Source organism: Mobula birostris, chromosome 1 (genome assembly GCF_030028105.1).
Source record: "Mobula birostris isolate sMobBir1 chromosome 1, sMobBir1.hap1, whole genome shotgun sequence".
NCBI lineage: Eukaryota > Metazoa > Chordata > Chondrichthyes > Myliobatiformes > Myliobatidae > Mobula > Mobula birostris.
The window spans coordinates 46,296,431-46,311,694 of NC_092370.1; the positions used below are offsets into that span (position 1 = coordinate 46,296,431).

General features: G+C 40.9%; 1 long non-coding RNA gene across 1 annotated transcript; it reads left to right on the forward strand.

Annotated features, from left to right (window-relative positions):
• Positions 1-2,393: 2,393 nt before the first annotated feature.
• Positions 2,394-8,642, forward strand: LOC140197339 (uncharacterized). The gene is made up of 3 exons (XR_011885930.1): positions 2,394-2,488; positions 5,977-6,154; positions 8,532-8,642. It is a non-coding gene; the product is annotated as an uncharacterized lncRNA (long non-coding RNA).
• Positions 8,643-15,264: the final 6,622 nt, after the last annotated feature.

The following is a 15,264-nucleotide window of genomic DNA, read 5'->3' on the forward strand; positions in this document are numbered from 1 at the left end:
CATATGCCATAAAAAGGCTGGATGGGATAGAGTTTATCAAATGTGTTCAGGAAATTTTTCTCAACTAGAGAGAGTGCAATATTGGATCTCCTATTAGGGAATGAGACAAGGCAGATGATAGAAGTGTGTGTAGCAGAAGGCTTTGCATCTAGTGATCACAATGCCATTAGTGTCAAGATAATTATGGAGAAGAATCAGTCTGGTCCTCGGGTTGGGATTGTAAATTGGAGACAGGCTAAAAGTCAGAAAAGATCTGGTAGGTGTGGATTGAGACAGGTTGTTTTCTGAAAGCCGTGCTTGGTAAGTGGGAGGCGTTCAAAAGTGAAATTCTGAAAGTACATTTGTCTATTCCTGTCAGAATAAAAGGCAAGGATAGCAGATTTAGGGAAATTTGGTTCTGGAGAATATTGAGGCCCTGGTTAAGATGAAGGAGGTGCATGGCAGGTAGGAACAACTGAAGCACTTGAGGAGTATAAGAAATGGAAGAGAACACTTAAGAAGGAGACCAGGAGCACGTGCTGGAGCACATAAGGTTGCTCTAGCAGACAAAGTGAAGGAGAATCCCAAAATTTCTACTGATACTGTATATTAAGAGCAAAGATTTCAAGGGAGAAAATTGGTTCTCTTGAAGATTAGTGTGGTCATCTACAGTATGCATGTAGATGAAAGAGATGGGGGAGATCTTGATGAATTTTTGCATCTGTGTTTACTCAGAAGACAATTTACAGAACTGAGGCAAACCAGCAGTGAGGAGGAGGTGTTTGCTGTCTTGAGCCAAATTAAGGTGGATAAATCCCTAAGGACCAACAAAATGTCCTCTCGGACTTTGGCAGATGCTAGTGCAGAAATAGTAGTGGCAATTTACTGCATAGAGGTTATATGTTACCTCAGTTTAAACCTGATAAGAGGTTTATAAGATTATGAATAGCATAAATAAAGTACATAGACAATATCTTTTTCCCACAGTTGAAATGTCTAATACCAGAGTGCCTGCGTTTAAGGTGAAAAGGGGTAATTTCAAAGGAGATGTGAGGGCATGTATTTACACAAAGAGCGGTGGGTGCCTAGAATGCATTGCCTGGGGGCGGGGATAGGGGCAGAAATACTATTAACTTTTAAGAGACATTTAGAAAGGCACATGAATGTGAGTAAAATAGATGCAAAAGAGATTTGTTTAGTTTGCCATTTGATTACTAATTTAATTGGTTGGGTACAACATTGTGGACCAAACGACCTGTTCATTTACAGTCCTCTTCTGTGTTGTGTTTACTGTGAATGCCCACAAGGAAATGAATCTCAGGATAGTATATGGTGACATATATGTACTTTGATATTAAATTTACTTTGAACTTTGAACTGGATCAGCAGATTTGTAGATGACACCAAGATTGCGGGCACAGTGGTGTAAGATTCATGCTGTTATGCTGTAGGTATTTCATTTCAGCAGTTTTCTGCAAAAGCAGTGTGTCCTGCTGGTAAAATGTTTTGGTTTTGGCTAGGGATAAGAGCCCTGCTGTTCCACGTAGGGGTGTTGTGTCAGCCAATCGGGATAGTGGAATTGAGAGAAAGTTCTGGAGAGAGTTTTGGTGATGGACAGTATGTTTCACAGGTCTTTTTGTGGAGAGGACAGGGGGGAAGATAGCTGAGGATGCCATGGGAAGGAGTGTCCCTGTTGCACAAAGTGCTTTGTACTGATGAATGGCTCCAAGGAGGAAAGGCCAATACTCCCGAGACAGAGAGAGTCTGTTTGTTCGAGATGGATTTCAAGTGAAGTTTGGAATGTGGTGTGTGCTTTCATGCAGACTGTGGGTCCAGCACGTGAGTAAAAAGACAACTCCAGGATAAGTTTCACCTTTGTGCACCTTTAGCCTGGTTTAACTGTAATGGGCCTTTTTTTTTCCTTTTCTTTTTCCTAATAAATGTTTGATAAAGCTGCTAAGTAAATATACTTTCTTTATAATTTTATGTGGTGCATGGGCAGTATTTATGCAGCATTCACTGAAATCATGGTTCCTTTAATCAGAATATCATGATGTTTCTGTTTGGTTGAATCCCAAATCATACCAACCCTACATGTGTATTGTTTACGAAAGGTAGCCTTCTCACTCCTGCGTCCCGGGGCTGCTAGCAGAGCCGGCTAGCGAGCCAAGTTTGCATATGAGCCCAGTGAGGGAGACATCATTTGGGGTTCCCTGGATGCTCCGAAACTGCTTTCTTAGAGTTGATCAAGCGGTCTATGTATTTACGCCTGTGTTTTAGCTTTGGCTAAGATAAGGACACGTTGTCCAACTCAGGAATGTGAGTCAGCCAATCAGGATTGTGGGGAGGAGTTTTCTGAAGGACAGTAGGCTGGCTCAGGGGGCCTGTTTGCCGGGAGCTGTGAGAGGACCGAGGGGTGGGGGGAAAGATATCTGAGGATGCCGTCTCTGTAACACAAAGTGCTTGGTGCAGATGAATGGCTCCAAGGAGGAAGGACCAATACCACCTGGTGAGAGCCCGTTTGTTCGAGATGGATTTCGAGCGAAGTTTTTAATGTGGAGTGTGATTTCACACAGACTGTGGGTCCAGCACGTGAGTAAAAAGACAACTCCAGGGTGACCTCCAAAGTTGTGTGCAAACTTGGACCGGTTTAACTGTAAAGGGCCCTTTTCTTTCTCCTACTAACTGTTCAATAAAGCTGAACTTTGTAAATATACTTTCCTTATAATTTTATGTGGTGTATGATTTGTTATTTCTTGCTGACCGACAATTGTGCATGGACAGTTCGAGTTCACTCGGTTCGAGTTTTCTTTAGTCTGAACATCACAATGTTCCTGTTTGGTTGAACAACAAATCATACTGACCCTAGACATATATTGTTTATGAAGGGTGGCCTTTGCACTGCTGAGTTCCGTGGCTGTTAGCTGAGCTGGCTAACGAGCCAAGGTTACATACGAGCCCGGTGAGGGGGTTACAATGGGCAACGAGGAAGGCTGCAGTGGGATCTAAACTGGCTGGAATAGTGGGCTGAAAAATAGCAGAGAAATTTAATGCAGACAAGTGTGAGGTGTTGCACTTTGGGTGGAGAAACCAGGGTAAAACTTGTACGTTGAGCAGTAGGGCTCTCAGGAATATGGTAGAACAGAGAGAGCAATCTGGGAATACAGATCCATAATTTCTTGAAAGTGGTGTCATGTGCAGATAGGATTGTAAAGAGAGCTTTTGGCACATTGGCCTTCATAAATTAAATGATAGGAGTTGGGATGTTATGTTGAAGTTGTATAAGATGCTGATGATGTATTCCAAAAACAAACAATTACTCAAATGGCAAAATAGTATAACAATGGCTGACAAGAAAAGCCAAAGCTAATGTAAAAGCAAAAGAAAGGGCATACAACAAAGCAAAAATTAGTGGGAAGTTAGAGGATTGGGAAGCTTTTAAAGCAACTAAAAATCATTAGGAAGGAAAAGATGAAATATGAAAGCAAACTAGCAAACAATATCAAAGTGGATAGAAAAAGTTTTTTCAATAAATAAGAGATGAGAATGGACATAGGACCACTAGAAAATGAGGCCAGAGAAATAATAACGGGGGACAAGGAGATGGAATATGAACTAAGTGAATATTTTGCATCAGTCTTAACCATGGAAGGCTCTAGTAGTGTGACAGGTGTTGAAGAGTGTGCGGGAAGAGAAGTGGGTGCAGTTACTACTACAAGGGAGAAGATGCTCAAAAAGCTGAAAGACCTAAAGGTACATAAGTCACTTGGACCAGATGAACTGCACTCCAGGGTTCTGAAAGAAGTAGTGGTAGATAATGTGGGAGCATTAATAATGATCTTTCAAGAATCATTGGTCTCTGGCATGGTTCTGGAAAGCTGAAAAATTCCAACTATCACTCCACTCTTTAAGAAAGGAGGGAGAAAGCACAAAGGAAATTAGAGACCGATAGACTGACCTCAGTGGTTGGGAAGATGTTGGAGTCAATTGTTAAGGATGATGTTATGGACTACTTGGTGCCACAGGACAAGAATAGGACAAAGTCAACATGGTTTCTTTAAGGGAAAATGTTGCCTAATCAACCAGTTGGAATTGTTTCAGGAGATTACAAGTAGGATAGATAAAGGGGATGCAGTGGATGTTCTATATTTGGATTTTCAGAAGGCCTTTGACAAGGTGCCACACGTGAGGCTGCTTACCAAGGTAAGACCCCATGGTATTACAGGAAAGTTACTAACATGGTCAGAGCATTGGATGATTGGTAGGAGCAGAGAGTGGGAATAAAAAGATCCTTTTCTGGTTGCCTGCCACCGACTAGTTATGTTCCACAGGGGTTGGTGTTGGGACCACTTCTTTTTATGCAGTTTATCGATGATTTAGATGTTGGAGTAGATGGCTTTGTTGCCAAGTTTTCAGATGATATGAGGATTGGTAGATGGGCAGGAAGGCTGCAGAAAGACTCAGACAGATTATGAGAATGGGTAAGAAAGTGGCAAATGAAATCCAATGTTGGAAAATGCATGGTCATGGACTTTGGTAGTAGATATAAATGTGCAGACTATTATCTAAATGGGGAGAAAGTCCAAATATCTGAGATGCAAAGGGACAGAGTCCTTGTGCAGAGTACCCTAAAGGTTAACTTGCAGATAGTCGGTGGTGAGGAAGGCAAATGCAGTGTTAGTACTCATTTAAAGAAGTCTTGAATACAAGAACAGGGATGTGATGTTGAAGGTTTATAAGGCACTGGTGAGTGCCTTATAAACTCACCTTGTGTTTTGAAAACTGTTTTTGTCTCCTTACCTAAGAAAAGATGTGTGCTGGCATTGGAGAGGGTTTGGAGGAGATTCATAAGGATAACTCTGAGAATGAAAGGGTTATCATATAAGGAATGCTTGATGGCTCTGGGCCTGTACTCACTGGAATTTAGAAAGATGGGGTGGGGGGGTGGAATCTCATTGAAACTTTTAAATGCTGAAAGGCCTAGACAGAGTAGATGTAGAAAGGGTGTTTCCCATGATGGGGGAATCTAGGACAAGTGGGCACAGCCTCAGGATAAAGGGGCATTCATTTAAAACAGAGATGTGGAGAAATCTCTTTAGCCAGAGGGCAGTGAAATTGTGGAATCTGTTATCACAGGCAGCTGTGGAGTCCAGGTCGTTGGGTGTATTTAAAGCATAAATTGATAAGTTCTTGATTGGCCTCAGGGAGAAGGCCAGGGCATGGGGCTAAGGAGGGGAGAAAAGGATCAGCCATGATTGAATGGTGGAGCAGACTCAATGGGCCAAATAGCCTAATTCTGCTCCTATGTCTTATGGTTTTATAGCTTAAAGGAAACATGAGGGGGAAACTTCTTCACTCTGAGAGTGGAGAGTGTGTGGGATTAGCTGACAACAGAAGTGGTAAATGTGGGTTTCAGTTCAACATTTAAGAAAAGGTTAGATAAGGTTGGCTGACAGCATGTCTTCAGTATGAAAGGAGAATGGAATGTTCAGGAGAAGGAATTGCTCCCCTGCTTGTCCATCTGTGACAGTTAGAAGAATCGTCATGTATTTCTAGGTTTGTTTCTGATTGATTTCTACTGAGGGATGCTTCATGTGGCCTGGAGTTTGGTTCTTGTAGGCTTCTTTCTGCTTGGTGCCTCTACAGGGAGTGGTGTCCTGGGTGTGGAAGAAGGCTGAGTGGTTGCACACCGAAGGCCAGCCTGTGGATTTGGAAGGAAATGCTAGATTGAGTTTATCATTTTGTTCCAGATTTCTGGGTTTATGCACTGCACTGAAGAAGTAAGTAATATACTGGAGCTCAGATATGTGCCCAAGGTCATTGCTGGTATTGGAGATTTCAGATGTATGGTTAGCCAACCTTACTCAGTATATGGAGTTCTGTAAATTATTGATAAGAGCAGCCAGAAACACCTCATGTTTGACCCATCAGATTAATAACAGCCTTCATTTAAAGGGAAGTTTAAGTAATTTTGCTTATTTTTCTTTTTTCCATGAGCATTTGACGTGACCCTGGAGGTAGGCAAGGACCCTACCTGTACCAGCTACAGCTGATTCATCGCCGATGATCACCGAACTTCATAAAAGTGGGCAGAGTTGTCAGAAGCTGTATGATGGGAACCATATAGCTGCAGGGCTGGTGTGGACAGAAATGCAAAATGTGGACTGGGATCAAGGTGATCCTTCTGGTTATTTTGTCTAAGGTGCTTGCCATTACCGTTGATCTCATATACAGATGCGTCAGAGTCCTTTCACTTAGAATGTAAGGTGCCTTGAGAAACATTGGATTATCTACTTTTCATCATAAGATCAGAAATGTGGGTGTTTGATGAAGATTACATGATATTCCATTCCATTTCAAACCTACAGCAAATTAAGAAGTCCATAGTTACAGTACATGCAGTAAGGTGTAGACAACATTATGACAAGGTCCTATAAGGGGCAACTATCTTTAACAGAAGAAAGTCTAACAACTTTTGCTTGATATTCAATATCATTATGATTGCCTACTCATCCACCATAAATATCCTAGGGCTCAGCATTCATCAGAATTTCACCTGACCCAGCCATTTAAGTATTATATCATGTGACAAATGACTCCCCTCCTGATATCTCAAAACTGTTTCCCCACTACAGAGCATAAGTTGTGAACATAATGCAATACACTTGCCTGGATTGCAAGGCATCTGAGCTGCAAGCCCCTACTAAGGAGTGTGAGAACTGCTGAAAGGACAATTGAGGTCTCTCTTCCACCCATCTGAGATATTTATCAGGAGCAATGCAGCAACCTTAACATGGTCAAGGATTTCTCTCATTCATCCTACAATTTCCTTGACCCCCTGCCATCAGGCAGGAGGTACCATAGCATTAGGATAAAGACTATTAGGATGGGAAGCAGCTTCTACCCCCAGGCCATGAGACTACTCAACTCCCTGCCACCACCCAGATCTCATAACGTATGAAGCGCTGGTAATGTTACACCATTTACCTTTTAAATTACCCTATGCTAAGAGTCAGTCTTCTGGAATATATTTTATTATTTGTAAGTTATTTGTGGTAATATTACTATGTGTGAGTTGTATGTACTGTGGTGTTTATCTTGGTCTGGAGGAATGTTGTTTATCGTTCAAAGTTCAAAGTTAAAATTAAATTTTATCATCAAGGTATATATATGTCACCATATATAACCCTGCGATTTATTTTCTTACTGGCATACTCAATAAGTCTATAGAATAATAACTATAATAGGATCAATGGAAGTACCCCCCCCAAACTGTTGAATGCCAATAAACTTGAACTTGGAGGAGTCCAGTTCCAACAACAATCAAGAGGTTCAACAGATCCACAATAAAGCAGCCAGTTTTTGGTACTGACCTCATTACCTGATGCACTGTAGCTGCAGTGTGCACCATGTGCAAAGTACACTGCAATTATGTGTGAGGAACAAAGCACAAGATAACCACAATGTTGCAAGGAAGCCTTTAATAGGATATGCCACACTCTTGATTTGAGCCGTAGTATGAACTGCTATTATAGGTGTGTGTAAGAGGAAGATGGCTGTTCACTTCTATACAATGGCTTCATTCTGGGCTTGTCTATCGCTAATGCACGATGTCACAGATGTTATTTTATCCAAGAGATTTCAATGCAAACTACTTTCATTTGTAAAGTGCAGCAGACAGTTCAAGTACACAGCTCTGTGGTAAGTGCAAATTTTGCTCTGTGTTATGGACTGTAATCTCTTTGTTTTATAGGTACCACGTTTGATTATAGAGGTGTGTTATACCCAGAAGGATATCTATTCCTTCTGTGTACAGTTTTTCTATGACCATTCTCAGATCTTTGCACTTAATAATGATTAATGTGCTTTCAGCAATAATTCTGGCCTTCTGTGTTAGAGCAATCTTTACAAAAAAAAACTGGATACCAAGTAACAAGACCTATCTAGATTTTGAATCTAGACCACACCTTGTGCACAACAGAGCAATATGTTGACCTAATGCTCTGCTGCCACCCACAATCAGATCGAGGATCATTAGCATGCTCAAACAAGAATCTTGCTGCTTTCACCACAAAGCATGGAAACACACGATGCTTCTCAAGATGTGCCTCTATTTTCTGCATATTATGCAAGTTTACAAGCAGAATTTAATTATTACACAAGTTTCTCGAGGATTATTGATTCAATAACATACACTGAATTCCACTAAAATTGCTGGAGAATTTAGATTCAAGTAATCAAATAACTTTTGATTGAAAATCTAATATTGTTCTTGGTGGCTCCAGTAATATGCAAAAACAAGTTCACTAGAGCAAATTTCTGCGACTATTCAAACTGTAGCAGCCAGAATGTTATCCATTTTGAGCAGGCGAGCATTATGAAATACAAGCTGGGAAAGGTTTCACTGCTAATGTGGTGGTTTTTCGGTAGCAGCAGTGTTTGGGTTACGGCTAGAGATAATGGGCTTTGGAATGTGCGCTGTCCAATGAAGGGAGTGTTTCTTTCTTGTTGTGTGCCTAAGACTGAGGTGATCTGGGTATTTTGTTCGGCAGAAGATGAGGAGAGAAGATGCTAGAATGGAGAGGTCATAGATGCCAGAAAAAAGTGGACATGGAGTGGGGCCGGGAGTTGACAAAGGCCGGGGAAATCGATGGAGGACCAACGGAACCAAAACCGTGAGCTCCAACTTGTGCACATTAGACTGTTTCATTTAAAATGGGCCTTTTTCTTTTTGTTTTACTTTACTAACCCTTTACTCAAATTAAGAATTATAAAGCTAAATTGTTTAATTGCATATGGTGTACTGTCAGTTATTTCATGGCACTGATTTGTAACAGGGGAACGGCTCACACAGCATCCACACAAACAGGAGGTTTTGCACGTCTCATACGTTTGGCCAGAGACTGTCTTCCCTAGACTAACACAGCTGACAGAACCCGTGGGTTACACTGCCTTGAACTGGTATTAACTATTTCCATGTTGATGTATCATGGCATTCAACAACATGCTTTGTACTGATTGGATATTGGACTCACACTATGTTGTAGGTAGATTGAAATAGGTGTTCAGACTGCCCTGGCTCTTATGGAAGTGCCCTAATCGTGAATCACAATCTATGTGCTTGTTTACTGCTGCTATCCAATTTGCTTCCCAGACTTTCAATTCAGACTTTTCATGTACTTAAAATAAAAGACAGCTACTAGAGGTAAGCATGCTTGTTCTATACAGTCTGAAGTATGGACTGCTACACTCAAAAATACAACATTGCATTCTATGGGGAACATTCGGTTCACTTTCATCATCCTGTCTGAATTTATATCTGGATTTTAACTGTATGCCTACAACATATAACCATATAACAATTACAGCACGGAAACAGGCCACCTCGGCCCTTCTAGTCCATGCCGAACTCTTATCCTATCCTATTCCCACGGACCTGCACTCAGCCCATATACCTCCATTCCTTTCCTGTCCATATATCTATCCAATTTAACTTTAAATGACAACATAGAACCGGCCTCAACCACTTCTGCTGGTAGCTCATTCCACACAGCTACCACTCTCTGAGTAAAGAAGTTCCCCTTCATGTTACCTCTAAACTTTTGTCCTCTAATTCTCAACCCATGTCCTCTTGTTTGAATCTTCCCCACTCTCAATGGAAAAAGTCTAACCACGTCAACTCTATCAAATGCCCTCATAATTTTAAACACCTCTATTAAGTCTCCCCTCAACCTCCTACGCTCCAAAGAATAAAGACCTAACTTGTTCAATCTTTCTCTGTAACTTAGGAGATGAAACCCAGGCAACATTTTAGTAAACCTCCTCTGTACACTCTCAATTTTATTGACATCCTTCCTATAATTCTGTGACCAGAACTGTACACAGTACTCCAGATTTGGCCTTACCAATGCCTTATACAAATTCAACATTACATCCCAACTCCTATACTCAATGCTCTGATTAATAAAGGCCAGCAAACCAAAAGCTTTCTTCACCACCCTATCCACATGAGATTCCATCTTCAGGGAACTATGCACCATTATTCCTAGATCCATCTGTTCTAAAGCATTCTTTAATGCCCTACCATTTACCATGTATGTCCTATTTTGATTAGTTCTACCACATTTTTCAGCATTAAATTCCCATCTGCCATCTTTCAGCCCACTCTTCTAACTGTCCTAAACCTCTCTGCAAGTTTTGAAAACCTACTTCATTATCCACAACACTACCTATCTCAGTATCATCTGCATACTTACTAATCCAATTTACCACCCCATCATCTAGATCATTAATATATATTACAAACAACATTGGACCCAGTACAGATCCCTGAGGCACACCGCTACACACCATCCTCCAATCTGACACACAGTTATCCACCGCTACTCTCTAGTGTCTCCCATCTAGCCACTGCTGAATCCATTTTACTACTTCCATATTAATGCCTAACAATTGAACCTTCCTAACTAACCTTCCGTGTGGAACCTTGTCAAAGGCCTTACTGAAGTCCATTTAGACAACATCCACCATTTTAGCCTCGTCAACTTTCTTAGTAACCTCATCAAAAAATTCAATAAGATTTGTCAAACATGACCTTCCACGCATAAATCCATGTTGACTGTTTCTAATCAGACCCTGTCTATCCAGAAAATTATATATACCATCTCTACGAATACTTTCCATCAATTTACCCACCACTGACGTCAAACTCAAACTGATAATTGCCAGGTTTACTCTTAGAACCCTTTTAAAACAATGGAACCACGTGAGCAATACGCCAATCCTCCGGCACCATCCCCGTTTCTAATGACATTTGAAATATTTCTGTCAGAGCCCCTCTTATTTCTACACTAACTTCCCTCAAAGTCCTAGGGAATATCTTGTCCGGACCCGGAGACATTTCATAAGATGATCATTGATCAGAACAAGCAGCTTTATACCAGATTGAATTATGGTGCATATTTATTCACTAGTAGCCTTTTACAGAAGCAATAAGTACAGGCAGTTTGTCAAAGTCAGCCTCAACAGTTAAATGATTTTGACTCCCATGCGACACAGTTTTGAAAAGCTCTGTAAACAACAAGACTTAATCCTCAGTTATACTACAGGTGGCAGAGCATGTTGTAGAGATGGCTGAAAAAATCAATTGGCTTACTTGGAGATATTAGCAAAGAGAGAGTGGATATAAACTCAACTGGCAGCAGAAGAAATTTTTAAGCAGGTCTGTTCCAGTGGAATATCCCATTTGTCTGATGCAGCAAGAGCACGATTTGTTAATTTCTTTCTTGCTCCTAAGTCTTCACTTTGGTCTCTTGATCCCACCCTTAGCTCAATTTGTTTGATGCCTTGGTAATGCTAATGGCACCAGGATTTTCATTGTTTGAAAACTTTCCCCAGCAGCTTCTGTCTTGCAAGGAATGCCTGCTGATTCATTCCGCACACAATGATTGCCAGTCCTTTGTACCAAATCCTCTCTTTACCTCCTTGTACTTCTTGCTTTCATGCAGATTCCTAATGGTCATCAGAAAACCATTTCCCATTTTTTTTTGAGCCATGATCGCTTTAAATTGTGTAACCTAATCAATTGTCTCTTTGTAATCCATGAAATTCACCATCTTGAACAATGGATCCATTCTTTCTTGCTGATCCATTCACGGACTGAAGGTGTATATCACCTCAGCTTGCATCATCAGTTCACTTGGGTGTCTGCAAACTCACAGTGTAGAATCTGGGGTGAGCAAGTGAAACGGATCTCTCTGTTTGCTCCTCATTTCCCTCTGGGATGATCTGTTGCAGTTATCACCAATGAATTCCTGAGAAGCAATTCGTATCACCACTGCTGAAACTGCACTTGGTAGTGTGTTGTTCTCAGTTCAATTTAACTCAAAGTGTGCCTCACCCTATCACTGATCACCTGTTGCAGTATCAATGTGCATTGCAATGATTGGGACATTTTGCCAATGTCAGTTTTAAATTCACCATAGTCTTCACTAATACTTTCAATTGTGTAAGTATTATAGGCATGCATTCCTTTGTTACATTATCATTCCCTGGTATTTAGCACCTCTGGATATGTTTCGCAGGCATATTTCTCCATCCTGAAAAAGATGTGGGCAATAATTCTTTGTGTCTGTTACGTTCTGACAGCTGGTGCAATGTGTCATTTTTATTGTAAGTTGAAGTGGCAGCAACTTGATTTCTCTTACATCAGTAACAAGGCTTCTCAATGTAGAATCATGCAGATTTGAAACAAGTCCTACAGCCCACGAAATCCACACTATCAAGTACCCTTTTACACCAATCCCTGTTTATCGTCCATTTAGTTTTTCCCATTCAACTGCACATGAGGATTCATTTCTGGTGACCAATTAACCGATGTCTTTGGGTGTGGGAAGACACCAGAGCACCTGAAGGAAATCCACATGGTTACAGGAAGAACATGCAAACTCCACACAATCAGCGATTGACAATTGAACCTGGATCACCAATGCAGTGAGACTGCAGCTCCACCCAGCTGTGCCACTGTGCTATTCTTAAGTGACCTTTTCGGGTTCCTGTCATTAGCTGATTTCTGATGAAAACTCTCATTGGATTTGTGTGACCAGGTCTTGATGAACAAGCCACTGCCTGCACTGCTGCATCTTTTCTCAGCAGGTCATATCTGATCATATCTGCAACATCAACTGGCTGAAACAGCTCCACATTTGTCCTGCCGAAGGGTTTCGGCTCGGGTTATCGACTGTACTCTTTTACATAGATGCTGCCTGGCCTGCTAAGTTCCTCCAGCATTTTGTGTGTGCCATGCACATTTTTCCAATACTATTGGGAGCAGCAATCCTAATTGTCTTCTGAAAATTAAGGTTTAGAGCAATAATGTGCTTGGGCTGTATGCACTTATTGTTTAAGCTAAAAACTAACGTTCACCTCAGTGCTCAGTCCAAGAAAATAATGAAATTATGCTGGCTCTTATAGAAACACTTTCCAGCTCTGATCAGCTTCTCTGGCATCCAGTTACATATACCAAACTTGTAACTGTTGCTGATGGTTTTAAAGAGTCCTTTAACTCATAGCTACTTTGTGCCAACAAACAATTCACTGTTCAATTCAGTGTTCAAGACTAGACCACTAATCATGTGGCTTTCCTCTGATAGCAGATCACCCCTATTGTTGTCTGTGGTCTACAATGTTGTTAGCTTTCGAGAACATCTGCAAGGGTTCCAGGCAAATTCTAAATATTTATTTGTTTTGTCATATTTCTCAAGACCCCAATGCCATTTCTATCTTGTTTTGTATTCCTATTTGCATGTGGTTTTATTTTCAGTATGAAGGCATTTGATAAAACAGACGATTCCATCTTCAAGATGTCTGAAACCAAGGGGCATCAAAATAAGATAGTCACTAACCATTCAAACACAATCTAAGAAAGACATCTTTATCCTATTGACTGATTCAAATGTTGAATTCGATGTGATTGACAATCGGAGCTAGACTGTCATTTTGGATTAGAGATTAATATGTAGTTCATGGCCGTCACAAAGTTTTCTGAGCTTTAATAGACCTAATTCTCACCAAGTCCATCCCACTGGGCAGACAGTGCTTGCTGACGGAAGTGTGCAGCAGCACAGATGTCGTCAAGAGGAAGAAATCTTGGCTGTGTCCCAGAAATATGGCATTCGCCATAAGGAAATTCCCTTCATATTTCAAATAAAATTGCATAATGAGAGAGTGGAAACCTTTCTTGTCCACAAAATGATCTGTGTTATTAAGGAAAACCCTTGTGTGTGCATGAGTATTGTCGAGACCATTTGCACTCCTGGGAAGCCTGCGGTGTTGGAAATTCTGAGATACCATCTATTGTTCACTAAAATCAAGATAGTTAAAACACACACTTCTTTTTGTGAATGCAGTCTGTAGATGAGCTCACTGATGCTTCAGTGAGCCACAGATTGTGACACATAAAGGATCTGTGGCAGCTGTTGGGAAAAGTTCTGCGGTGATGAAGTTAAGAATTAAAATGAGTTTGATTGCCGGAGAAGGAGTAAACCAGGCTAGCGAGAGAGCCTGGCTGAGGGTTTTCCTGAAGAATGTCACATAGTGCTAGAATATCTGTAACTAAAAATATATAGCTTAACAGAGGGGTACAGGCAAACTTTGTATGTATCAAAAGACTTTGTGGGAGTTTACTTCCTGTCCTAAACATTCTGACCCATTCTGTATGGCCACAAAACACCTGCTGGCAGCACCACTGCTGAGGCACCACAGAATGGCTTACAATTCTTTTCGCATACTCTGTGGTGTTTGGAAAGGTCCTGGGCAACCTGCTGCTATCTCCGAAGGAGTGCAGCTTAGCCTTCTGAAGTCAGGTCTCCGTTCTGTGAAAAAAGCAACAAACTAGCATGTTGTGCTTTTACTGACACCATCCCATGACAATATATTAGTACACAGAACATAAAATACTACGCACAATACAGGCCCTTTGCCCCACAAAGTTCTGCTGACCCCATTTTGTGCAGATTATTGTGGACCCTTTTTATTTGGAGAATATTTCAGAGCCAGGAACAAGATAAGCAAGTAATTATGGAATTTCTTCTGCCTTTGCTGCTGTGTAAATGTCAGCTTACCGACATGGACAGTATTTAGAAGTGCCCAGTAGTATGTCTGGTGCGATTTCAGCAGTGTGTGTCAATTTTTAATCATATATAGAAGGACAGGAAAGAAGGGAGAAAAATACTATGAGCAAACAACACATATAGGCAACAATTATTTTATCCATTGATGTAATAAAAACTCAAGTTCAAAGTCAAGTTTATTGTCATCTGACTGTACATATATATATAATGAAACAAAACAAGGTCCCTCCAGGCATGTTGTATCCACACAACATCAGAATCAAGATCAGGTTTAAAATCTCTGGCATATGTCATGAAATTTGTTGTTATGTGGTAGTAGTACATTGCCATAAATAATAATAAAAACTGTGAATTACAATAAGTAGCATATAAAGTAGTACAAAAAGAGGGGAAAAGGTAGTGAGGTAGTGTTCATGGCTTCAATTTCTATTCAGAAATGTAATGGCAGGGGGGAAGAAACTGTCCCTGAATTGTTGAGTGTGTGCCTTCAGGCTCCTGTACCTCCTCTCTGATGGTGGCAATGAGAAGAGGGCATGTCGTGGGTGATGGGGGTCCTTAATAATGCATGTCGCCTTTTTGTGGCATCACTTCTTGAAGGTGTTCTAAATGCTGGAGAGGCTAGTATCCATGAACTTTCTGCAACTTACTTTGATCT